This window comes from Bubalus kerabau, chromosome 2, assembly GCF_029407905.1.
Source record: "Bubalus kerabau isolate K-KA32 ecotype Philippines breed swamp buffalo chromosome 2, PCC_UOA_SB_1v2, whole genome shotgun sequence".
Taxonomy (NCBI): domain Eukaryota; kingdom Metazoa; phylum Chordata; class Mammalia; order Artiodactyla; family Bovidae; genus Bubalus; species Bubalus kerabau.
Genome location: NC_073625.1, coordinates 161,347,673 through 161,372,716, shown reverse-complemented (window position 1 = coordinate 161,372,716; position 25,044 = coordinate 161,347,673). Strand labels below are relative to the sequence as shown.

The following is a 25,044-nucleotide window of genomic DNA, read 5'->3' as shown; positions in this document are numbered from 1 at the left end:
ACTCTTCCTTGGTCTTGGCTGTTACACATCCAGTTCCTGGGAACTCATATGCACAACCTTCTGTTCTCAGCATGTTGTTGGACAGATCTAACAATCAGAAACTTTATTCTTTACCCCAAACCTACATCTATGCATCTTTCCCTCACTGGCTCCACTTACATCCTATGGGGCTAGGGAGAACAGGTCTAAGCCCTCTTGGGTACGCCAGGACGAACACCATATGAACAACTTTCCTTGTCTCCCATCTTTTCTTCAGAATAAATATCTGTCTGTGTGTACGCATGCTAAGTTGCTGCAGTCATGTCTGACAATTTGTGACCCTATGGACTGTAACCTGCCAGGCTCCTCTGTCCATGAGATTCTCCAGGAAAGAGTACTGGAGTGGGTTTCCTTGCCCTTCTCCAGGGGATCTTCCCAACCCAGGGACCAAACCCAGGTCTTTTATGTCTCCTACATAAAAGGAGGAGGTGAGTGAGTTGGTGAGGTGAACTCACCTCACCAAGTTCACTTGGCAGGTGAGTTCTTTACCACTAGTGCCACTCAGGAAACCCAAACATCTGTCTACTGTATTCTTACTGTCATAGGAACTGTATGATCCAATGGTAGATGCATAAAGAATACCATTTAAGTACCTGGAAAATAATCCAGGAAACAAAATGATGCAAAAGCATACAAAATGATGGCAATTCATAAATTAAATAAATACAAAATAACATGAAAAGTAATAAAACCCAATTTACATATATTTATAATAGAGGTTATCAATTCCCCAAAGATAGGGAGTTGAGGAGTAAAAGAGAGAGTAGTAGAGAGAGAGTATGATTTGAAGAATTTTTGCACAGCTTGTTCAACTGAAGCCATTAAGCAACCTTGGAATGATAGCAATAGTTTTCATATCTCTGAGCTGTGAGACTGCTAACAAAAAAAACTAGAACTGAATAATGTACAGAGTACTTTGGCATCTGCAAGAATGACTTAGTCATTTTTTGTATGATGTGGCTACCACGTTGCATTGGTTGTTTCAGAAAATTATGAGATAAAAGTTTGTGATGACTGCAAAGAGTTGAGGAAGCAATCAAAAGATTGACCACATTTATGTCTGAAGCACTGAAAATTGTATGTTTGGTTAACATCTCCAGTTTCCTCTGGTTTCAGGGACAAAACCAGTAAGTCCAAATGTCCGTCTTTAGTTAGCCACCTAGTTATTTTGTTAAGAAAACAAAAGTGCCTATCAACTAGAATTAGAACAAGGGAGTAGAGAAGTTTATTCAGATTTTGCTGAGCATACAAGTTGAGGGTTGGGCAACAGCCAACAGAACAAATCTGTTAAGCAGAGTAAGGCATTAGGGAACTCCTTTGAACTTTGGGAGAGAAAATAAAGTATAAAAAGAGCTATCAGAGAGGTAATTGTGATCTCTCTTAACCTGTGGACTTCTGTAACTGCACAGAGCTTTTACAAAGATTTATTTGTAAATCCAACTCAACTCCCCCAGTGTCTAAATACATGATAGAACAAGAAGCATTATTTGAATATTTTTTTATTTTTGACTTAACAAAAAGCATTTTACTAGCTTTGGTTTATAATTCACTATTCTTTTTTTTTTTTTTTTAATTATTGGCGTATAGTTGACTTATAATGTGTTAGTTTCAGACGTTGGAGAAGGAAATGGCAACCCACTCCAGTGTTCTTGCCTAGAGAATCCCAGGGACGGGGGAGCCTGGTGGGCTGCTGTCTATGGGGTTGCACAGAGTCAGACACAACTGAGGTAACTTAGCAGCAGCAGCAGCAGTTTCAAATGTACAACAAATAAATCAGATATGCATATACATATATCCACTTTTTAAGATTATTTTCCCATATAAACCATTACAGAGTATTGAGTAGTTCCCTGTGCTATACAGTAGGTACTAACTAGTTATCTATGTTAGATATAGATAACTGTAGAAAATTACTTAAAGAGATGGGAATACCAGACCACCTTACCTGCCTCCTGAGAAATCTGTATGCAGGTCAAGAAGCAACAGACTGTTTCCAAATTGGGAAAGGAGTACGTCAAGGCTGTATATTGTCATCCTGCTTATTTAACTTATATGCAGAGTACATCATGTAAAATGCTGGGCTGGATAAAACACAAGCTGGAATCAAGATTGCTCAGAGAAATATCAATAATCTCAGATATGCAGATGACACCACTTTTATGGCAGAAAGTGAAGAGGAACTAAAAAGCCTCTTGATGAGGCTGAAAAAGCTGGATTAAAACTCAACATTCAGAAAACTAAAATCATGGTATCTGGTCCCATCACTTCATGACAAATATATGGAAACACTGAGAGACTTTATTTTTGGGGGGATCCAAAATCACTGTAGATGGTGACTGCAGCCATGAAATTAAAAGACGCTTGCTCCTTGGAAGAAAAGCTCTGATCTACCTAGACAGTGTATTAGAAAGCAAAGACATTACTTTGCCAACAAAGATCCGTTTAGTCAAAGCTATGGTTTTTCCAGTAGTCATGTATGGAAGTGATGAGAGTTGGACTATAAAGAAAGCTGAGCACCAAAGAATTGATACTTTTGAACTGTGGTGTTGGAGAAGACTCTTAAGAGCCCCTGGGACTGCAAGGAGATCAAGCAAGTCAATCCTGAAGGGAACCAGTCCTGAATATTCATTGGAAGGACTGATGCTGAAGCTGAAACTCCAATACTTTGGCCACCTGATGTGAAGAATTGGCTCATTGGAAAAGATCCTGATGCTGGGAAAGATTGAAGGCTGGAGGATAAGGGGACGACAGAGGATGAGATGGTTGGATGGCGTCAAGGACTTGATGGACATGAGTTTGAGCAAGCTCCAGGAGTTGGTGATGGACAGGGAAGTCTGGTGTGCTGCAGTCCATGAGGTTGCAAAGAGTCAGACAAGATGGAGCAACTGAATGGAACTGATGTTAGATATAGTAGTGTGTATTTGTCAATCCTGGGATTCCCAAGTGGTGCTAGTGGTAAAGAAACTGCCTGCTAATGCAGGAGACTTAAAAGACACTGGTTCAGTTCCTGGGTTGGAAAGATCCCCTGGAAAAGAGCGTGGCCACCCTCTCCAGTATTCTTGCCTAGAGAATCCCATGGACAGAGGAGCCTGGTGGGCTAGAGTCCATAGTGTCACAAAGAGGCAGACATGACTGAAGCACTTTGCACATGTGTCAGTTTGAATCTTTCCATTTGTCCATCCTAGAATATGTCTTCGATTGAAGTGAAGTGTGAAGTGAAAGTCGCTCAGTCATGTCTGACTCTTTGTGACCCCATGGACTATACAGTCCATGGAATTCTCTAGTCCAGAATACTGGAGTGGGTAGCCTTTCCCTTCTCCAGGGGATCTTCCCAACCCAGGGATCAAACCTAGGTCTTCTGCATTGCAGGCAGATTCTTGACCAGCTGAGTCCCAAGAGAAGCCCTCTTTGGTTGAAAAGTACAGTTCATGACAAGATAATATTGCCTTCAACTAGTGAAAGGTACATTGGATCAGTGCTCTCTTTGGGACTTCTCTTTAATAGGAAGATTGTTGTTTCCAGGTAGTCTGGCTATCACTCTTGATGACATTCTTTCTGAACAAAAATGTTTCATTTCTATTTTTTTCTCTTCTCCAAATGTTTCATACTCTTTATCTTAACTCCATTTTAAATAATAAAAACAAAGAAATGATGAGGCTTGCTTTAAATCGGATTCTGGGATGAGGTAAAGAATGTATCTGCTTCATCCTTGAAAGACTACCTGTGAAAACAGTCAAGACGATATCTTATGCATACAACCCCCATAATCGTGTTCTCCATTTGAGGAAAAATGGCAAATACCACTACCTCACCTTTTGAGTTAGTTGTAGAATATATTCTTTCACTTTTATGCATTGTGTAAATAGCAAATCAACTGTCTGTACTAGGACTTTTTTCTTTTTCTTTATTTTTTAGTGGTATTTATTTCTTAGAGCAGTTTTAGGTTCAGAGCAAAATTGGGTGGAAAGTACGGAGTTCCCATATACTCCCTATCCCCACACATGCAAAACTTCCCAGACCAGAGTGAGGTTTTGTTAGAATTGATGAACCAATACTGACACATTACCTTTTTTCTTTTTTTTTTTTAAAGCTATGTCCTGCCACTAAACACATTTGAGGAGACTCTCAACTCAGACTATGGAAGTAAAGTTTGATATTATTAGTGAAGTTTTACATTCTAAAGTTTTCAATGATTTATCTTTATTAAAGTAAACTTGATGATTAGCAGCAAACATCTAATAGTTTTCAAGTCTGGTGCTCAGGTAGTTCCAGTTTTTCATTTTTTATCAGATGCCATTGAAGGATCCAGAAGAGCCAGCTCAGAATCTTCACAGGAAAACAGAAGGATTGTGTCAAGTTTGACACCACTGGGAAAAAGGATGTACATGGCTGCTCCTGCTGTTTGGGTTTCATGACTTTGTCATATTCTTGGCAGTCTTCAAAATTAGGATTTTAGTTTGTCCTTGAAACTCTTTGTTTTTGGAACACTGTGGCCATAAAATCTTCTTTCCAAGAATTATGAAATCCCATAAAATGTAAAACATGAATAGGCTGTTTTGGGTCCTGCTGTTCTTCAAATAAAGGCAAGTAATGTTCAGGTTAAGGAAATATATAAGGGATAAAACCAATCCACACATAACAATAAAGGGGTCAATTTTCAAAGAAGACAAGAATTCTTAATTTGGTGATAATTCATATTGGGTATGGACCCAATGAGAGAGTGTCAAACTATGTCAGGCAAAATCTGATGGAGTTGCAAGGAGAAGTAGTTAAATCCACTATTATAACTGGAGATTTCAATTCCCTATTAGAAATGAATGGATAGATCCAGTTCAGTTCAGTTCCTTCAGTGGCTCAGTCATGTCCGACCCTTTGTGATCCCATGGACTTGTAGCATGCCAGGCTTCCCTGTCCATCACCAAAACCCGGAGCTTGCTCAAACTCATGTCCATCATGTCCGTGATGCCATCCATCATCTCATCCTCCGTCGTCCCCTTCTCCTCCAGCCTTCAATTTTTCCCAGCATCAGGGTCTTTTCCAATGAGCCAGTTCTTTGCATCAGGTGCCCAAAGTATTGAAGTTTCAGCTTCAGCATCAGTCCTTCCAATGAATACTCAAGACTCCAAGGAATCCTCAGTTTCTTGAGGATTGACTGGCTTGATCTCCTTGCAGTCCAAGGGACTCTCAAGAGTCTCCTCCAACACCACAGTTCAAAAGCATCAATTTTTTGATGCTCAGCTTTATTTATAGTCCAATTCTCACATCCATACATGACTACTGGAAAAACTACTACTACTGGAAAAACCATAGATGGATATTTGTTGGCAAAGTAATATCTCTGCTTTTTAATATGCTGTCTAGTTTGGTCATAACTTTTCTTCCAAGGAGTAAGTGTCTTTTAATTTCATGGCGGCAGTCACCATCTGCAGTGATTTTAGAGCCCAGGAAGATAAAATCTGTCACTGTTTCCCCTGTTTCCCCATCTATTTGCCATGAAATGATGGGACCGGATGCCATGCTCTTAGTTTTTTGAATGTTGAGTTTTAAGCCAGCTTTTTCCTCTCCTCTTTCACTTTCACCTAGAGGCTCTTTAGTTACTCTTTGCAGTGGGCAGAAAATCAGTAAGAACATAGCTGAACTCAATTACTTTACCAATCAACTGGATATAATCATTATGCATGAACTATTTCATCCAGTCACAACAGAATACACAATCTTTTCTAGCTCACACAGAACATTCACCAAAATAGTCCATATTCCAAACCACAGAACACGCCTTAACAAATTTAAAAGAATAATAATTATACAGCCTCTTAGACCACTAGGAATTAGAGAAATAATAACAGAAAGAGGGTGGAAAAATCCCCAAATAGTTGGAGATTACACTTCTAAATAACACATGGGTCAAAAAATGTATCAAGAGAAAATTTAAAACTATTTTAAACTAAATAAAAATTAAAGCACAACTTATCAAAATTTGTGGAATGCAACAAAAGCAGTGCTTGGAGGGAAGTTTATAGCATTGAATGTATACATTAAAAATAAAGACCTAAAATCAGTCATTTAAGTTTCCATCTTAGGCAACTAGAAAGGGAGGAGCAAATCAAACCAAATTAAGCAAAAGGAAAGAAATAAAAATCTAAACAAAACTCAAGCAAATGGAAAACGAAAGAAGTAAAACAACACATATGGAAAACTGATTCTGTGAAAAAGATCAATAAATTCTATGCAGACTAATTAAGGAAAAAAAGTGAGACAAAAAGTATTATTAATATCAGAAATCAGAAAGGGGAAATTACTACAGGCCCCATGGACGTTACACATAACCAAGGAGAATTCTGAATGACTAGTTAGATTACCTAGATGTAATGGGCCAATTTCTTGAAAGGTGCTATCTGCAAAAACACAGCCAAGAGAAAATAGACAATATGAATAGGTCTGAATCTACTAAAGAAATTGAATCAATAATTAGTAACCTACTAAAACAGAAAGCACCAGGCCCAGATATCTTTACTAGTGAATACTGCCAACATTTAAGAAAGAAATTAATTCTCTATAACCTTTTTCAGAGGATAAAAGCAGAGGGAATACTTCTGTGAATGCATTCTGTGAAGCTACATTACCATAATACCAAAACCATACAAAGATATCACAAGAAAAGAAGACTACAAACCAAAAAAAAAAAAAAACCCAATATCTACCATGAACATAGAGGCATTTTTTTTTTATTAGCATGTTGAATCCAACACACTGTAAGAAGAATTCTATTACATGACCAAGTGAGATTTATCTCAGGTATGTAAAAATGATTAATTGTTCTCATATCAATTAATGCAATCCATCACATTGACAGGCTAAAGAAGAAAAAATCACGATCATATTAACAGATATAGAAAAATCATTTGACAAAATCCAACACGCATTTATGATTAAAGGGCTCAGTGTACTAGGAATAAAGGAAAAAGTCCTCAACTTAAAGATCATCTGTTTGTATAGTGGTGTGATTTCCAAGTGGTGTGATTTCTAAAATCAGAGTTGCATAATCATACTAAATTAGAAGTCACTTTATAGATATGAGGTTTGAAATTTAAATCAAATATTTTTAAATCAACACAGAGAATCATTATTTAAATTATGTTAATAAAGGATTTTTCAATATACTCATTTTCATGTAGTTAAAGAAACTAGGGTTTTTCTTATATCAGCTATTCTTTAAGTGGGGTAATTTTATTTTGTTCCATATGATATGAAAGCAAGTAAAAGAAGGCAAAATAAAACAACCACCTTCCAAATTTTTATTATATTCTATTCTTTGCAATACTAATATTTCCCTTAGGTTTTTTAAATGGAAAAATGCAGATTTTTACCATTTATACTTTAATGATAATCAGATATTGCTGACTAATTAATTAGATTTATAACCTATATCTAATGCTTCAGTAAATCCAGCATTTGAACATTTTACGGCAGGTTCTCTTTCTTACCTTGAAATAAAATTGATAGTCTCTACTGCTTTGACAGCTGTCAGATGAAAAGAAACCTGGAGATTCTGAGATTATTGTGGCTGAAAAGAAGTTGTTTTTTCCCATTAAATACTGAGAGGTATTAAAGAATCAATGCATCTGAAATAAGTAAAGTGGTCTGTATTACTGTACATGAATGTGTAGTAGATTTAGACTTTGAATGTTCATTGCAAGAACAGGTTGAATATAATGAGTGTGTCAGCCTGTTGACTTTTTAAAATTTCATAGTGACTCACAATTTTTCCTTGTGTTTTTTAAACTGCATAAAAGAAACATATAAGTACCAGGAATATTTTTAAATTATAAAATAAAAATAATGTCTTAGAGAATAATAAAATAAATAAAATAAGTACAACTATGAAGGTACAGAGGATGTAATATGCAGACATATACTCACCAAACAGTCTTGTAAATGCAAAACTACTAAAGAGAGCCATTTAGCCCCTCTCTAATCGTATCCATCAATCCTTTCCCTTTCCCGATCTTCCACACTACTAACTTCTCAAGCTTTATGAATATTTTTGCCACATATGTGTACATTCCAAAGAAACCTATACTTTGCTTCTTGTGCTTTTAAGCTTTACACAAACAGTATCTTGATTTCTAAGACCATGTTACATCTCTCCATTTTGAAGTTATTCTTTGGTGCCCTTAAATACTACTTTGTGACTTCACTCACAAATAATTTACTTATAAAAAATAAGCATTTTTCTGAAGTTTTTTCATATGTCCCTAGAAGGAAATGGCAACCCACTCCAGTGTTCTTGCCTGGAGAATCCCAGGGATGGTGGAGCCTGGTGGGCTGCCGTCTCTGGGGTCACGCAGAGTCGGACACGACTGAAGCGAGTTAGCAGCAGCAGCAGTGATTACTATCTTTTCTTTTTTCATACTACATTTTTAATTGGTTAGTACTTGTATTAACACTGATATGTCTCAAAGTTTGTAGATATCCTGGATATTTTAGGCAATGGAATAATGCAAATATTGAGTTTCATCTTTTTCCTTTCTAATTTCTGTGTCTTTTATTGAATTTGGCTTTCTTAATGCCCGGTCTAGGACTTCCATTTATACTATTAAATATTGATTTATCTATTGCTTTTTAAACAACTGCAGTGGTAGAAAACCTTTTCTTGTCTTAATGCTTTCACTTCAAAACTTTCCGCATTATTTGTTCCTTAATGGATTGCAGAGAGATTTCTTCATTAGCTGTTGACTTACTGATACTTTGTGTATCTTCTTGCATCAATTTTTGTAAGTTATTTTTTAAAGAAAAGTATCCTTTTTGCCTAAGTATTCAAATGTGTTGATATATAGTGCAGTATTCTTTCTCGTGTTAAAAATCCTTGTCTAAAGTTATACCTTCCAATTTGTTTCTTTCTAATATTTTCATGCCATTTTTATAGACATATTTTGAATATTTATCTAGTATTGATTTCAAAGAAACTGATTTTTATGTTGTTAATATTTCTATTCTTTTTAGTTCATTAATATTTGCCTTGAAAGTGAAAGTGTTAGTCACTCAGTCGTGTCTGACTCTTTGCGACCCCATGGACTGTAGCCTGCCAGGCTCCTCTATCCATGGGATTCTCCAGGCAAGAATACTGGAGTGGGTTGCCGTGCCCTCCTCCAGGGTATCTTCCCCACCCAGGGATGGAATCTACGTCTCTTATGCTCCTGCTTCAGCAGGCCAGTTCTTTACCACTAGTGCCACCTGGGAAGCCCAATATTCACCTTAATCTTTATTATTTATTTCTTCAATTTACTTTAGGCTTAACTTACTTATTTTCAATTTTGACTTTTTTTTTTTTTACTATGGGCATTTAAATACATTTGAGGCTATAAATTTCCTTCTAAGAGCTACTTTAAGTTGTATTTTCAAGTTTTGATATATATTCTTTTTTTTCCGGTTTATAAATAGCTTATAATTTTGATTATGATTTCCTCTTCTTTAACACCTGAGCTATTTTGCCATGTATTTTTTAGTTTAAAAAATGCTCTTTATCTTCTTTAGTATTAATTTGTATATTAATCACACTTGTCTGGAACCAGCTGAGGTATTAATTTTTTAACATGTTGAGACTACTTTTGAAAGTTAATATATGATCATTTTTGGTCCGTGTCTGCTGCTGCTAAGTCGCTTCAGTCGTTTCCGACACTGTGCGACCCCATAGACGGCGGCCCACCAGGCTCCCCCATCCCTGGGATTCTCCAGGCAAGAACACTGGAGTGGGTTGCCATTTCCTTCTCCAATGCATGAAAGGGAAAAGTGAAAGTGAAGTGGCTCAGTCGTGTCCGACTCTTCACGACCCTATGGTCTGCAGCCTTCCAGGCTCCTCTGTCCATGGGATTTTCCAGGCAAGAATACTGAAGGGGGTGCCATTGCCTTCAAAAGAACAAAACTTCAATTGGTGAGGTCTTGGATTTCTGTTTATCTTTTAGAATAAAGTTCTTAATTGTGCTATTCATAGCCTCTATATTTTTGCTAGTCTTAAATTTGCTTATCTATTGCTTTTTAAACAGAGCTGTCTTAAAATCTCTTACCATGATGATAAGGGCTTCCCTGGTGGCTCAGATGGTAAAGAATCTGCCTTCTACGTGGGAGACCTGGGTTCAGTCCCTGGTTTGGGTAGATCCCCTAGAGAGGGGAACAGCTACCTTGAGAATTCTATGGACTGTATAGTCCATGGGGTCACAAGAGTTGGACATGGCTGAGATAGTTTCACTTGACATAATTCTAGAGGCTTTTTTGGGTCATATATTTTGAGATTATGTTTTCAAGTACATTCAAGTTTATCACATATTCTTATTTGATTGTTTCTTTTATCATTATGTGGCATCTGTCTTTGTTCCTATTTAGAAGCAAACACTGCCAATTTGCTTTATTTTTATCTTAATGTTTTCTGACATTAATGGAATCATTAACTTTCTTTTGGCTCAAAATTGCATTGTATATATTTGTCAATTGCTTTATTTTGAATTTTGAATTTTTTGCTTCTTATAGGTAACATATAGTTTATGTAATTAGTTTTAAAAAATCCAAAAAATATTTTTAATATAGAAATTTAAAATTTATTTATATTTATTATATTGATATGGCTTATGGTAAAGTTGTATTTCTACCATATCCTTAGTAATTTCTACTTTATTTGAAATTTAGAGTTCTTTAAGTTGAATTCTTAAGTCCTTGTTTAGTTCTGGATATTTGGCCTCTTCCATTTCTTTTTCCTCTTTTTTTTTTTGAATGCTCCTTTTTTTTTTTTTTTTAAATCTAAACTGTTTTCTTTCTTGTATTTTAGACTTTTCTTTTTTTAGGATCTCAATTGTCTGATTAGTGAACTGTCTAGATTGGTCTCTTTTATCTCATTTTTTTCTCATTGTGCTGTATGGTAAAGCTGTGTTGGATTTTTTTCCCCAGTCCTTCCATTTACATATGTAATGTATGTGTGTGTGAATCTATGTATATATATATGTGTACTGATCCATTTACAGTAAATTATTTTAAAAATATAAATAGACTTCTTTTTTTCTCTATTTTTATTTAAAACAAACTATCTTTGGTCCCTGTGACTATATAGACCCAGGCCCTGACTTACAGGGCTTCAATTTATGATTTTTGAAATTTAAGATGGTACAAGAGTGATATGCATTTAGTAGAAACTGTACTTTGAGTTTTGAATGTTGACCTTTTCAAAGACTAGTGATATGCAGTATGACTGATCCTCTGTTGTGATTCTGGGCAGTGGCAGCAAGCCGCAGATCCCAGTCAACCACGTGATCACAAACGTCAATACTTATAGCACACATACAACCATTAATTTTCACTTTCAGTACAGTATTCAACAAATTACATGAGATATTTAACCCTTTAAAATAGGCTTCATGTTAGATAATTTTGCTCCATGGTAGGTATGTGTTCTTAGCATTTTTAAGGTAGCTTAGGCAAAGTCATAGGTTACGTGTATTAAATACATTTTCGAGAGCAATATTTTCAATTTATGGTGAGTTTAATAGGACGTAACCCCATCCTAAGTGAAGCAACATCTACACTACTTAGTGGTAGCTGTTCTTATTATATTCTTTTCTATTCTCTAAATTACCTCAGGAACTAGTTTTCGTCTTGATTCCTGTCTTTTGTGCATGTGATATTTCCTTTTTTAAGTCTGTTGACCCTTCGTTGTTCACTTGTGTTTATGACTGAAGTGCTGGGCTGTGGTTCTTCCGCACTGGTGAGCAGTGGTGTCTCAGAGCAGAAAGTCACTGGAGGTCTGTGTCTAGGGGCCTGGCAAGGGCCTATTTGCTTTAAGGTAAGAGGGCAGCTTGTCCGCTGTCTCCTCTGCCACACTTATACTGAAATGTTGCCTTTTCCTAATTGTTCACTCCCTTTTGTTAGATGAGAGGCTACCACTTCCTGCCTGGTGGAAAATGAGATGCTTCAATCATCCAACAAAGGGTGGGGGAAACGAGCAGAGGAAGTGAAATGAAGTGCTACTGGTGAAGCTGTTCCTTTCAAGGATCTTTAACTAATCCCCCTGATTCAGGGGCACTTCAGCTCCCTGTGGTTCTAGGGGGCCACCTTCTCGACAGCATATTCTGTACTGTTTACCTAGCTTTATTTGATGCTTCAAAATTCACTTTTTTCTTTCCTCTTTAATAAATTAGTTGAAGTGTCTTTTGATGACTCCAGCATAGGTTATTTTCAGTGTTGTGGGTTCATCTGTATTTTGCTTATTGAACTCCTCTGTATCATCACTTATGACATTCTGAGAGGGAGGGAGAGCTGATGTGTGCTCAGTCCATTGATCTGAACTTCCTCCTATTATTACTAATATTATAGCATTTTCACTGATTTTTTTCCCTATTTCCACCTCTGTTCATAGGATGAGGTCACCTTCTCTTTGTTTAGGCCATCTGCTCTCTGAGTTCATGAGGCCATCTCTGTTCATTGCTCTGGGATCCTCTTCTATTGAGTATCCTCTTTATTCCTTCATCAAGTAAACACCTTCAGCTCTCTTTCCAATTTTCCTTTTTCATTCTCCTTTAGGTGGCACCTCGTCTCTTTATTTTAATTCTCAATGAAGCTTACCAGTGACTTACTCTGCTTCCTGACTTTCCAAACACTCAAACTTAATGCAGCCTACCTCCCCAGCTCTCTCTTCTGATGCTGTTTGACAGAGCCCATTGACCATCTCCACATTGTCAAATGTAATAGGCACATGTAAATCTTCTTTGTGTAACTGTGTTAACCACACTTGGCTTTATCTTCATCCTGGGCTTTTAATCAAACTTGTGCTCTATTTTCCTCCTTCCTTCATTACCATTTAATCTTTTTTTTTCTTTTTGTTAAGCTCCTTCTCCTAATAACCCTCAAGCACAGTTATTCAGGGTCTAGGCCAACTGTTCTCAAAATTTTGGATGGCCCAAGTATTCTCACCCCTTCATCCTTTCTCATTGCTGTATCTGTCACTGAGTGTTGTTCTTTCTCAATCGAATCTAATAATACTGTCATTTATGTTTACTATTGTTATCTTATTTCACCTTCACAGTAACCCAAGGAGATAAGTATAATAACCTTTATTTTACAGAAGAATACATTGATACTTCAGTTCAGTTCAGTTCAGTTGCTCAGTCGTGTCCGACTCTTTGTGACCCCGTGAACTGCAGCATACCAGGTATCCCTGTCCATCACCAACTCCCGGAGTTTACCCAAACTCATGTCCACTGAGTCAGTGATGCCATCCAACCATCTCATCCTCTGTCGTTCCCTTCTCCTCCTGCCCTCAATCTTTCCCAGCATCAGGGTCTTTTCAAATGAGTCAGCTCTTTGCATCAGGTGGCCAAAGTATTGGAGTTTCAGTTTCAACATCAGTCCTTCCAATGAACACTCAGGACTGATCTCCTTTAAGGTGGACTGGTTAGATCTCCTTGCCATCCAAGGGACTCTCAAGAGTCTTCTCCAACACCACAGTTCAAAAGCATCAATTCTTCAGCACTCAACTTTCCTTATAGTCCAACTCTCACCTCCATACATGACTACTGGAAAAACCATAACCTTGACTAGAGGGGACTTTGTTGGCAAAGTAATCGCTCTGCTTTTTAATATGCTGTCTAGAGTAGTCATACAGAGAAGGCAATGGCACCCCACTCCAGTACTCTTGCCTGGAAAATCCCATGGATGGAGGAGCCTGGTAGGCTGCAGTCCATGGGGTCACTAAGAGATGGACACGACTGAACGACTTCACTTTCACTTTTCACTTTTCACTTTCATGCACTGGAGAAGGAAATGGCAACCCACTCCAGTGATCTTGCCTGGAGAATCCCAGGGACAGGGGAGCCTGGTGGGCTTCCATCTATGGGGTCGCACAGAGTCAGACACGACTGAAGCGACTTAGCAGCAGCAGCAGCAGCAGCAGCAGAGTAGTCATAACTCTCTTTCCAGGGAGTAAGCGTCTTTTGATTTCATGGCTGCAGTCACCATCTGCAGTGATTTTGGAACCCCAAAAAATAAAGTCTGACACTGTTTCCATTGTTTCCCCATCTATTTGCCATGAAGTGATGGGACTGGATGCCATGATCTTAGTTTTCTGAATGTTGAGCTTTAAGCCAACTTTTTCACTCTCCACTTTCACTTTCATCAAAAGGCTCTTTAGTCCTTCACTTTCTGCCATAAGGGTGGTGTCATCTGCATATCTGAGGTTATTGATATTTCTCCCAGCAATCTTGATTCCAGTTTGTGCTTCCTCCAGCCTAGCGTTTTTCATGATGTACTCTGCATATAAGTTAAATAAGCAGGGTCACAATATACAGCCTTGATGTACTCCTTTTCCTATTTAGAACCAGTCTGTTGTTCCATGTCTAGTTCTAACTGTTGCTTCCTGACCTGCATACAAGTTTCTCAAAAGGCAGGTCGGGTGGTCTGGTATTCCCATCTCTTTCAGAATTTTCCACAGTTTATTGTGATCCACACAGTCAAAGGCTTTGGCATAGTCAATAAAGCAGAAATAGATGCTTTTCTGGAACTCTCTTGCTTTTTTGATGATCCAGCGGAAGTTGGCAATTTGATCTGCGGTTCCTCTGCCTTTTCTAAATCCACCTTGAACATCTGGAAGTTCATGGTTCATATATTGTTGAAGCCTGGTTTGGAGAATTTTGAGCATTACATTCCTAGCCTGTGAGATGAGTGCAATTGAGATGAGTGCAATTGGTAGTTTGAGCATTCTTTGGCATTGCCCTTCTTTGGGATTGGAATGAAAACTGACCTTTTCCAGTCCTGTGACCACTGCTGAGTTTTCCAAATTTGCTGGCATAATGAGATTACAGCACTTTCACAGCATCATCTTTCAGGATTTGAAATAGCTCAACTGGAATTCCATCACCTCCACTAGCTTTGTTCGTAGTGATGCTTCCTAAGGCCCACTTGCCTTCACATTCCAGGATGTCTGGCTCTAGGTGAGTGATCACACCATCGTGATTATCTGGGTCATGAAGATCTTTTTTGTACAGTTCTTCTGTGTATTCTTGCCACCTCTTCTTAATATCTTCTGCTTCTGTTAGGTCCATACCATTTCTGTCCTTTATTGAGCCCATCTTTGCATGGAGTGTTCCCTCGGTATCTCTAATTTTCTTGAAGAGATCTCTCATCTTTCCCATTCTATTGTTTTCCTCTATTTCTTTGCATTAATCACTGAGGAAGTCTTTCTTATCTCTCCTTGCTATTCTCTGGAACTCCGCATTCAAATGGGTATATCTTTCCTTTTCTCCTTTGCTTTTCACTTCTCTTCTTTTCACAGCTATTTGTAAGGCCTCCTCAGACAGCCATTTTTCTTTTTTGCATTTCTTTTCCATGGGGATGGTCTTGATCACTGTTTCCTGTACAACGTCATGAACCTCCATCTGTAGTTCATCAAGCACTCTGTCTATCAGATCTAGTCCCTTAAATCTATTTGTCACTTTCACTGTATAATCATAAGGGATTTGATTTAGGTTATACCTGAATGGTTAGTGGTTTAGTCAGACCCAATAATTTACCCATTACACAGCAGGAGAGTGAAGATCTTGGAGTTGTACCAAGTCTGTTTCTCTGGAAGTCATGCTCTTACTCGAGCTGTGTGTCCTCACAGGCTCCTCATCTCTTCTATGCAGATCTCCTTGCTGGCCATCAGCATTTGTAGATACCTGAAACGGACTTGACTTTCTAAAAGACTCACAAACTTTCCTCAGAGGATTTCCTGCAATTCAGAGAGTCAGCATATTCTCCCATCTTTGCTTGCATTTCTGTCTATAAATGTACAACATACAAGACACATACACATGCACACACACACGCACCTCTGTTCTCCTAGGCAAAGATGTATATTTATAACCATATTAAAACTGCTGTTCATTTGTTTTAAAAAAACACGAGTAGTGAGGTGGTTTCAGGCAAGTAAAGGCAGGAATTGAAATCATGCTGCTGCTGCTGCTAAGTCACTTCGGTTTTGTCCGACTCTGTGCAACCCCAGAGATGGCAGCCCACCAGGCTCCCCTGTCCCTGGGATTCTCCAGTCAAGAACACTGGAGTGGGTTGCCATTTCCTTCTCCAATTCATGAAAGTGAAAAGTGAAAGTGAAGTCGTTCAGTCGTGTCCATCTCTTAGCGACCCCATGGACTGCAGCCTACCAGGCTCCTCCATCCATGGGATTTTCCAGGCAAGAGTACTGGAGTGGGGTGCCATTGCCTTCTCTACTTGAAATGATGAGAGGAGGTTTAAAATTAATTCAAATTTATATCTTGGTCTCCACATCTCATGCTTTAATGCACAGATACACTTTGCATGGAAGATTCTCAGAACAGAAGAGAGAAAATTGCTAGATTCAAGGGTCACTAGAAACAAGAGCCCAAATAGAAAGCGCTCATGTAACTTTTCCTGGGGGCATTTTTTTTTCCACCTGCTTACTGCTCTTCCTGTCCTCTGTGCACTGTTTGAGGTGGCAGCAGCATTCCTGTCTTTCAGTGTGAGATCTCAGATCATGAAACTTATCTAGTGTCTTTCCTGTTTCCGGATTATATCAACTGTTAAGTCACCAACAACCAGTCTTGCGGGGCTTCCCAGGTAACTCAGTGGTAAAGAATCTGCCTGCTAATGCAGAACATGTAGGAGACAAAGGTTCAGTCCCTGGGTCAGGAAGATCTCCTGGGGGAGGAAATGGCAACCCACTCCAATACTCTTGCTTGGAGACTCTCATGGACAGAGGAGCCTGGTGGGCTGCAGTCCACGGGGTCACAAAGAGTAAGACATGACTGAGTGAATGAGCACACACAAGAAGTCTTGGGAGCTCTCAGGAGCTCTGTTTTGCTGCCTCTGTCACACAGTGAAAAGATGCCGTTGGGCTTTTCAGACAAGTTCTAAGCATTAGTTTATCTCCTCGGTCTTTTAATCTCCAGATTGTGCCCTAGTTGAACTACAAAAAGACATGGAACCAGAAGAGTTAACTGTATCACATTTATATTTTGTCCTTCTGTTCTGTCATGGGCCCTCACCTATGTCTTTCTTCTTCTTTTTTTTTTTTTTTGCCAGTGCCACAGTGCACGGCTGAGCCCTGTGTCCCTGCTGGGTGACCATATTCCTGGGCTGCAGAGTGAGCAGCACCCTCTGGAGTGCAGTATGCTGGCACCTACAGGTCTGCCTGAGCAGGAAGCTTGATACCAGTTTGTGAATTAAGAAGTGGAGAAGAATATAATGGCCACTATTCGGCTGCACTACATTCTGTAGAATTAATTTTGTCAGGTGACATATAGAAATACTCATAATTATACTAATGATGAAAACATTGAATTCTTTTAAGTGGACAGGTAAAGCTCTTATTTTGGCAATAGCTTTATTTGATATACATGGATGGAGGGAACAATAACAAGAGTAAATGAAATATTTGAATTTAAAAATCTTCTCTCTGCTGCTAAGTCACTTGAGTCGTGTCCGACTCTGTGTGACCCTATAGACTGCAGCCCACCAGGCTCCTCCGTCCCTGGGATTCTCCAGGCAAGAATACTGGAGTGGGTTGCCATTTCCTTCTCCAATGCATGAAAGTAAAAACTGAAAGTGAAGTCGCTCAGTCGTGTCTGACTCTTAGTTACCCCATGGACTGCAGCCTACCAGGCTCCTCCGTCCATGGGATTTTCCAGGCAAGAGTACTGGAATGGGGTGCCATTGCCTTCTCCAATCTTCCCTCTATTACTCTTCAAATACTCCCTTGTATTAATAAAAGATAGTATATTTCACATTTTAAAGTTTAAGAATACTGAGTTTGTGGATGAAGTCAGAGTAATCATCAGAGTGTATTCTATGGATCAGAATGGAGAATAATTTCATATTTCTTTGAATATTGTACAAAGTTTTAATGATAACACATTACTGTCATTGTTGTTCCGTCGCTCAGTCGTGTCTGACTCTTTGCAACCCTATAGACTGCAGCATGCCAGGCCTCTCCATCCCTCACCATCTCCCAAAATTTGCCCAGGTTCATGTCCATTGCATCAGTGATGCCATCCATCCATCTCATCCTCTGAGGCCCTCTTCTCCTTCTGCCGTCAATCTTTCCCAGCATCAGGGACTTTTCCAATGAGTCAGCTGTTCCCATCAGATGACCAAAATACTGGAGTTTCAGTTTCAGCATTAGTCCTTCCAATGAGTATTCAGAATTGATTTCCCTTAAGACTGACTGGTTTGATCTCCCTGCTGTCCAAGGGACTCTCAGGAGTCTTCTCCAGCACCATAGTTCAAAGGCATCAATTCTTCCATGCTCTGCCTTCTTTATGGTCCAACTCTCACAACTGTACATGACCACTAGGAAGACCATAGCCTTGACTATATGGACCTTTGAAAGCAGTGTAATGTCTCTGCTTTATAACACATTGTCTAGGTTTGTCACAGGTTTCCTGCCAAGAAGCAAAGGTCTTCTGATTTCATGGCTGCAGTCACCATCCACAGTGATTTTAGAAGCCAAGAAAAGTAATTCTGTCACTACTTCCATATTTCCCCCCTCTATTTGCCATGAAGTAATGGAGCCAGATGCTATCAGTTCAGATCAGTTCAGTTCAGTTGCTCAGTCATGTCCGACTCTTTGCGACCCCATGAATCGCAGCATGCCAGGCCTCCCTGTCCATCACCACTCCCGGGTTCACTCAGACTCACGTCCATCAAGTCAGTGATGCCATCCAGTCACCTCTGTCATCCACTTCTCCTACTGCCCCCAATCCCTCCCAGCATCAGAGTCTTTTCCAATGAGTCAACTCTTCACATGAGGTGGCCAAAGTACTGGAGTTTCAGCCTTAGCATCATTCCTTCCAAAGAAATCCCAGGGCTGATCTCCTTCAGAATGGACTGGTTGGATCTCCTTGCAGTCCAAGGGACTCTCAACAGTCTTCTTGAACACCACAGTTCAAAAGCATCAATTCTTCGGCACTCAGCCTTCTTCACAGTCCAACTCTCACATCCATACATGACCACAGGAAAAACCATAGCCTTGACTAGACGAACCTTTGTTGACAAAGTAATGTCTCTGCTTTTGAACATGCTATCTAGGTTGGTCATAACTTTCATTCCAAGGAGTAAGCGTCTTTTAATTTCATGGCTGCAGTCACCATCTGCAGTGATTTTGGAGCCCAAAAAATTACACTGTTTCCACTGTTTCCCCATCTATTTCCCATGAAGTGATGGGACCGGGTACCATGATCTTCGTTTTCTTAATGTTGAGTTTTAAGCCAACTTTTTCACTCTCCTCTTTCACTTTCATCAAGAGGCTTTTTAGTTCCTCTTCACTTTCTGCCATAAGGCTGGTATCATCTGCATATCTGAGGTTATTGATATTTCTCCCGGCAATCTTGATTCCAGCTTGTGCTTCACTCAGCCCAGCGTTTCTCACGATGTACTCTGCATAGAAGTTAAATAAGCAGGGTGACAATATACAGCCTTGATGTACTCCTTTTCCTATTTGGAACCAGTCTGTTGTTCCATGTCCAGTTCTAAGTGTTGCTTCCTGACCTGCATATAGGTTTCTCAAGAGGCAGGTCAGGTGGTCTGGTATTCCCATCTCTTTCAGAATTTTCCACAGTTTATTGTGGTCCACACAGTCAAAGGCTTTGGCATAGTCCATAAAGCAGAAATAGATGCTTTTCTGGAACTCTCTTGCTTTTTCAATGATCCAGCGGGTGTTGGCAATTTGATCTCTGGTTCCTCTGCCTTTTCTAAAACCAGCTTGAACATCAGAAAGTTCACGGTTCACATATTGCTGAAGCCTGGCTTGGAGAATTTTGAGCATTACTTTACTAGTATGTGAGATGAGTGCAATTGTGCAGTAGTTTGAACATTCTTTGGCATTGCCTTACTTTGGGACTGGAATGGAAACTGAGCTTTTCCAGTCCTGTGGCCACTGCTGAGTTTTCCAAATTTGCTGGCATATTGAGTGCAGGACTCTCACAGCATAATCTTTCAGGATTTGAAATAGCTCCACTGGAATTCCATCACCTCCACTAGCTTTGTTCATAGTGATGCTTCCTAAGGCCCACTTGCCTTCACATTCCAGGATGTCTGGCTCTAGGTGAGTGATCACACCATCATGATTATCTGGGTCGTGAAGATCTTTTTTGTACAGTTCTTCTGTGTATTCTTGCCACCTCTTCTTAATATCTTCTGCTTGTGTTAGGTCCATACCATTTCTGTCCTTTATCGAGCCCATCTTTGCATGAAATGTTCCCTTGGTATCTCTAATTTTCTTGAAGAGATCTCTAGTCTTTTCCATTCTGTTGTTTTCCTCTATTTCTTTGCATTGATCACTGAGGAAGGCTTTCTTATCTCTTCTTGCTATTCTTTGGAACTCTGCATTCAGATGCTTATATCTTTCCTTTTCTCCTTTGCTTTTCACTTCTCTTCTTTTCACAGCTATTTGTAAGGCCTCCCCAGACAGCCTTTATTTTTTGCATTTCTTTTCCATGGGGATGGTCTTGATCCCTGTCTCCTGTACAATGTCATGAACCTCAGTCCATAGTTCATCAGGCACTCTATCAGATCTAGTCCCTTAAATCTATTTTTTACTTCCACTGTATAATCATAAGGGATTTGGTTTAGGTCATACTTGAATGGTCTAGTGGTTTTCCCTACTTTCTTCAGTTTAAGTCTGAATTTGGCAATAAGGAGTTCATGATCTGAGCCACAGTCAGCTCCTGGTCTTGTTTTTGTTGATTGTATAGATCTTCTCCATCTTTGGCTGCAAAGAATATAATCAGTCTGATTTCGGTGTTGACCATCTGGTGATGTCCATGTGTAGAGTCTTCTCTTGTGCTGTTGGAAGAGGGTGTTTGCTATGACCAGTGCATTTTCTTGGCAAAACTCTATTAGCCTTTGCCCTGCTTCATTCTGTATTCCAAGGCCAAGTTTGCCTGTTTCTTGACTTCCTACTTTTCCATTCTGCTGCTGCTGCTAAGTCACTTCAGTCGTGTCCGACTCTGTGCGACCCCATAGATGGCAGCCCACCAGGCTCCCCTGTCCCTGGGATTCTCCAGGCAAGAACACTGGAGTGGGTTGCCATTTCCTTCTTCAATGCATGAAAGTGGAAAGTGAAAGTGAAGTCGCTCAGTCGTGTCTGATTCTTAGTGACCCCATGGACTGCAGCTCACCAGGCTCCTCCATCCATGGGATTTTCCAGGCAAGAGTACTGGAGTGGAGTGCCATTGCTCCCTATAATGAAAAGGACATCTTTTTTGGGTGTTAGTTCTAAAAGATCTTGTGGGTCTTCATAGAACCGTTCAACTTCAGCTTCTTCAGCATTACTGGGGACTTGGATTACTGTGATATTGAATGGTTTGCCTTGGAAACAGAGATCATTCTGTCATTTTTGAGACTGCCTCCAAGTACTGCATTTCAAACTCTTTTGCCAGATGCCATAATCTCCAGATGCCATATCTTAGCTTTTTAAATATTTAGTTGTAAGCCAGCTCTTTCACTCTTCTCCTTCACCCTCAAGAGGCCCTTATGTTCCTCTTTGCTTTCTGCCATTAGAGTGGTATCATCCACATATCTGAGGTTGTTGATGTTTCTCCCGCCAATCTTGATTCCAGCTTGTCAGTCATCTACCCAGCATTTCTCATAATGTTCTTACTGTATAGATTAAACAGTGTGACAGCAGACAGCCCTGTCATACTTTTGCAATACTGAACCCATCAGTTCTTCCATACAGAGCTCTAACTGTTGCTTCTTGACCCACATACATGTTTCTCAGGAGACACTTAAGATGGTCTGGTATTCCCCATCTCTTTAAGAATTTTCCACAGTTTTTTTATGGTCTACACAGTCAAAGGCTTTGGCATAGTTGATGAAACAGAGGGAGATGTTTTTCTGGAATTCCCTAGCTTTCTCTATGATCCAGTGAATGTTGGTAACTTGAATATTGTACAAAGTTTAATGATAATGTTATATACATGCAAAATATGATGATAGATCTATAACTGTATGCTAAATATCTCAATAACCAAGGCCAATGTTTATTTATTCATTCATTTAAAAATTACTGAACATTAATGATAAGAGGCTAAGAATGATTTCTGTGGTGTTGAAGCCAAGTGGAATACTACATATTAAGATATGAAGCTTTGAGAATGTACAACACACATTTTCAATAGATATTTCAAAGATTTTTCTTAAAAATATGTTAAAAGTTTCTGTTGATAGAAAAGAGATGCAGAGTTCAGAATAATGGAATATCCATGGCTGAAAAAATAACCAGGCACTATCTTATCTTTAACTTGTTTTCAGGTTCCTTTCAAAGCAAAGGTTACACAGTCAAGACACCCAAGGTTATCAACAAAGTCTTTGGGAATTTCCTTCCTATTGCCCTTCATAAACTGCTCCAGAGATGTCTTCAATCATTTCTCCTCATTCTAGGTTAAAGAGTTTTCATGACTGAGAGGTCTTAAAGTAATACTTCACAGGAAATTACAAAAGAAGAGCCCGGATCTTTGAGTAATTAAACTATTATTATGAAAGTTACATACCTTCTCCCCAAATTACTTCTTTGTAAAAGGTTTATCATTAAGATTTCAAAACTTCTAAATAAATATAGGTTAAGGTGGAAGGGGGTAAGTGGGAAATATTCATTTGGTATGAAGTGAAGTCGCTTAGTCGTGTCTGACTCTTTGTGACCCCATGGACTGTAGCCTACCACGCTCCTCTGTCCATAGGATTTTCCAGGCAAGAGTACTGGAGTGGGTTGCCATTTCCTTCTCCAGAGGATCTTCCCAACCCAGGGATTGAACCTGGGTCTCCCGCATTGTAGGCAGACGCTTTACCATCTGAGCCACTAGGGAAGTCCTCATTTGGTATAGGCAATGTTAAAGGAGAAGTTTGAAACAGAATTTTCCAGCCACCAGTTAATATTGCAGGTTTATTGAGATATTTGTGTTATTGAAATATTGCAGAACTTTTAAATCTAGGCCTTTGCACTTGACATTATACAAATATAATTGGTCTCAGGAAATATATCCCTTGTTACTAGGGATTGGCTTGTTACAAGTTACAGTGATTTGTGAATTGACTAAAGAAGTTTATAATCTGAAATTTTGTCATTTATATCATATGGTCATGACTGCCATATTTAAAAGAAAAATGATCCAAATCCCCAAGTCCTAAAGTTGATACACTCAAGGAAATTCAACAAATTCTTTTGAGGTCTAGCTAATTAGTCATTTCTGTTTATCCCAGATACTAAAATCTTATGAAAATCTGATACTTTTTGGAATTTTGATGTAACCAATGTGGTATGATGCCAGGATTCATTGTGTAAAGACAAAATTTAATCAATATTGTAAAATTGCAGCATTCAGATTGTAGAGAAATAAATGCCCTAATGCCATGAACAGTGGGAAAAGGCAAAATGATAGGATACTGAAAGGGGAACTCCCTAGGTTGGTAGGTGCCCAATATGCTACTGGAGATCAGGGGAGAAATAACTCCAGAAAGAATGAAGGGATGGAGCCAAAGCAAAAACAATACCCAGTTGTGGATGTGACTGGTGATAGAAGCAAGGTCTGATGCTGTAAAGAGAAATATTGCATAGGAACCTGGAATGTCAAGTCCACGAATCAAGGCAAATTGAAAGTGGTCAAACAGGAGATGACAAGAGTGAACGTCGACATTCTAGGAATCAGCAAACTAAAATGGACTGGAATGGGTGAATTTAACTCAGATGACCATTATACCTACTATTGTGGGCAGGAATTCCTTAGAAGAAATGGAGTAGCCATCATGGTCAACAAAAGAGTCCGAAATGCAGTACTTGGATGCAATCTCAAAAATGACAGAATGATCTCTGTTCGTTTCCAAGGTAAACCATTCAGTATCACAGTAATCCAAGCTTATGCCCGAACCAGTAACGCTGGAGAAGCTGAAGTTGAACGGTTCTATGAAAACCTACAATATCTTTTAGAACTAACACCCCAAAAGATGTCTTTTTCATTATAGGGGACTGGAATGCAAAAGTAGGAAGTCAAGAAACACCTGGAGGAACAGACAAATTTGGCCTTGGAATACGGAATGAAGCAGGGCAAAGGCTAATAGAGTTTTGCCAAGAAAATGCACTGGTCATAGCAAACACCCTCTTCAAACAACACAAGAGAAGACTCCACACATGGACATCACCAGATGGTCAACACCAAAATCAGATTGATTATATTCTTTGCAGCCAAAGATGGAGAAGATCTATACAGTCAGCAAAAACAAGACTGAGAGCTGACTGTGGCTCAGATCGTGAACTTCTTATTGCCAAATTCAGACTTAAATTGAAGAAAGTAGGGAAAACCACTAACCATTCAGGCATGATCTAAATCAAATCCCTTATGATTATACAGTGGAAGTGAGAAACAGATTTAAGGGACTAGATCTGACAGACAGAATGCCTCATGAACTATGGACAAAGGTTCGTGACATTGTACACGAGACAGGGATCAAGACCATCCCCATGGAAAAGAAATGCAAAGAGGCAAAATGGCTCTCTGAGGAGGCCTTACAAATAGCTGTGAAAAGAAGAGAAGCGAAAAGCAAAGGAGAAAAGGAAAGATATACCCATTTGAATGCAGAGTTCCAGAGAATAACAAGGAGAGATAAGAAAGCCTTCCTCAGTGATCAGTGCAAAGAAATAGAGGAAAACAATAGAATGGGAAAGACTAGAGATCCCTTCAAGAAAATTAGAGATACCAAGGGAACATTTCATGCAAAGATGGGCTCAATAAAGGACAGAAATGGTATGGATCTAACAGAAGCAGAAGATATTAAGAAGAGGTGGCAAGAATACACAGAAGAACTGTACAAAGAAGAGCTTCACAAACCAGATAATCATGATGGTGTGATCGCTGACCTAGAGCCAGACATCCTAGAATGTGAAGTCAAGTGGGCCTCAGAAAATATCACTACGAACAAAGCTAGTGGAGGTGATGGAATTCCAGTTGAGCTATTTCAAAT

At 39.1% G+C, this 25,044-nt stretch overlaps 1 long non-coding RNA gene and 1 other non-coding gene across 2 annotated transcripts in view; one reads left to right on the top strand and one right to left on the bottom strand.

Annotated features, from left to right (window-relative positions):
* The window catches only part of LOC129644018 (uncharacterized), a 165,015-nt gene that overhangs the window by 70,632 nt on the left and 69,339 nt on the right, over positions 1-25,044 (top strand). The gene's annotated exons all lie outside the window — the stretch shown is intronic.
* TRNAC-ACA (transfer RNA cysteine (anticodon ACA)) lies at positions 22,824-22,895 on the bottom strand. Its single transcript has one exon. It is a non-coding gene; the product is annotated as a tRNA-Cys (tRNA).